This window comes from Cupressus sempervirens, chromosome 2, assembly GCF_028749045.1.
Source record: "Cupressus sempervirens isolate cs-2001-9-10 chromosome 2, ASM2874904v1, whole genome shotgun sequence".
Lineage (NCBI taxonomy): Eukaryota > Viridiplantae > Streptophyta > Pinopsida > Cupressales > Cupressaceae > Cupressus > Cupressus sempervirens.
The window spans coordinates 606,491,234-606,494,198 of NC_143119.1; positions in this window are offsets into that span (position 1 = coordinate 606,491,234).

Consider the following 2,965-nt stretch of genomic DNA (forward strand, 5'->3'; position numbering starts at 1 on the left):
GGTTTAGTGAATATGCCACCAACCTATGTGTTGATGGGAATGTACTCCAATGCAATAACACCATCCTAGATTAGCTAATAGATGAAGTGCATATGCAACCCAATATGCTTGGTATGCTGATGCTCCATTGGACTGTGAAAGATGTGGATGGCACTCTGATTATCACACCACAAAATAGTGGGATGATTAGGAGGAAAACCAAATTCAGTCATCAACTATCAAAGCCATAATGCCTCCTAACTATCAAGCATTGTGGCTTGGTATTCAACTTCTATAGATGAAAGTGCTCAAGCATGTTGCTTCTTGCACCACCATGTGATAGGACCAGAGCCAAGACAAAACACAAAGCCAAAAGTAGACTTCCAATCATTGACATCACCAGCCCAATCAAAGTCAATGTAGCCAACAATGTATGGAGTCCCTAAGGTGTAATGAATACCATACATGAGTGTTTCATAAATGTAGTGAAAAATATGCCTAGCAACTTGCCAGTGACTATCATGAGGGTCTTGAGAAAATCAAGAGACAAGGCCAACTACAAAGGAGAGATCAGGATGAGTGTGTGTCAAGTACAATAAGCTACCAACCAACTTTTGATACAAAGTAGCATCCATGGAAGGTGAAGAGCAAGAGGTAGACAAAGTCACACCCGACTAAAAATGTGTAGGAGCAAGCCTACAATCAAGCATGTCAAACTAACAAAGCATGTTAAGAGCACACTTCTACTAATACACAAAAATCCTAGTAGGAGACTAAACAATCTGAAGATTGGTCCATCAATGCAGACTTAACATCCTAAAGCATAGATGATGAGCTACCCATGAGGATAAGATCATCAACATATAGAACAAGAATCAAAATCTCATCTCCAAGACACTAAGTGTACACTACGGGATCATAATGGCAATGAGTGAAGCCTATAAAAAGTAGAAAAGAGTCCATCTTCTCATACCAAGCCTAAGGGGCTTGCTTGAGACCATACAATGAGCATCTAAGTCTTTAAACCAAGGAGGAATCTTACACAAATCTGGAAGCTACTCCATATAAATCTCCTTAGTTATATCACCATGCAAGAAGGAACTCTTCACATCCATCTGATAAATAGACCATCCTTGTGAAGCTGTGAGGGATAAGAAAAGGTCTATAGAATTCATCTTGGTGATAGGGGAAAATGTCTATAGTCAATACCCTCAACCTATGAAAAACCCTTTGCAACAAGATGAGCCTTATGCTCATCAATCGAACCATCAACAACATACTTAGTACGATAGATCTATTTGCATCACACTAGCTTTCTCCCCTTAGGAAGAGGACAAAGATCCCATGTGTGATTCTTCATCAAAGAAGACTATTACTCCTCTATTACACTATCCCATTCAAAATGCCTTGTAACTTTTGAAAATGTCTAAGGATCATCACTAATAGCATGACTAAGAAGACTAGAACCTATAGTTAGAGAACAAGTGCGATGGGAAGTGGAAGGGTCACCAGCTAGAGATCTTGCAACCTCAAATATAGCTTGAGCCTATTTAGGCATCTAGGGAGGATCTTGTGGTGGAAGTGAATGGGGATCACCATGATCATCATCCTCATCATCCATGGAACAACCTGGAAAAGAGGAGGGAGTAGTGAAAGATGAAGTAGGCACTAGAGGAAAGGAATGAACTGTAGGAGAGCTCTCATCAAACTCAACATCTTGTCAAAATAGGACCTCTCTAGAATCAAGATCAAACAACTTGTAAGCCTTAACCTCCTCACGGTAGCCAAAAAAAATGAGTGGTTGGCTCTTTCATTCCATTTCTTTCCTTTGAGCATCAAGTAAAAATGTCCATGTTGCACTCCCAAAAACTCAAAATGATGATACATTAGGTTTGACATGAGACCAAGCCTCCTCAGGAGTCATATGTCAAAGTCCCTTGTGAGGCATCCAATTCTAAATATAGTTGGCATGATTGACTACCTCTACCCAAAAACATGAATCCATGGACCTAGATTGAATCATAAAATTAGCCATCTCTTGTAGTGTTCTATTCTTCCTCTTGGCCACACCATTCTATTGAGGAGTGTAAGGCACTAAAAACTGATGCTGAAGACCATGCTCAAAACAAAAATGTCTAAAGGCTTGGTTCACATACTCCCCCCATTTTCCATGTGTATCCACTGAATAGAAAGACCAGATTGCTTCTCTACAAATGCCTTAAAAACTCAAAATGAATCAAAGGCATCAGACTTTTACTTGAGAAAGTACACCCATGTGCATCTAGAGAAGTCATCAATGAATGTAAGCACATATCTAGCACAAAAAAAAAAGAGCAGAAAATGACATGAGGTCACTATGAATCAACTCAAAAGGTGCTAAAGCATGAGTGGCTCTTCCATGTGGAAAAGAATCCCTATGTTGCTTGCCATGTGCACAACCCTAACAAACATCATCTAGATAGGAAATCTAGGGAAGCCCAAGAATAATTGCCTGTGTGTCATCTGTTGAAGATATTTGTAATTGACACGCCCAAAATGTTCATGCCAAAGTCTACTTATTAAATCTACATGTGTAACTAAACATGAACCTATGTCATTAGAAGACTCAAATCCATCAAATCTATAGAGGCAAGATGCAGAGTCAATACTCCTAGTAGCCACAATCATCTCAGAATCATGTAAGTCCTAAATAAACACATCATGTGCTGAGAACTCAATTATCTTGTCAAAGCTAGAGTGGCAAATCTAATGGATAGACAACATGTTCATCAAAATGTTAGGGACACAAAGAACATCCTGAGGAGAGCCCTCAGCTAGTGCAATAGAACTAGAACCCAGAACTAAAAGTTGTGATGAGTTCCTAATAGAAATTTTTGTGGTAGCACAAGGAGCAAGTGAAGTGAGAAATGTAGGAGTGTTTTTCATATGGTGAGAGGTGCCAAAATCAAGAATCCATATAGGCCCTGAAGTTGTAGCTCAAGAAAAA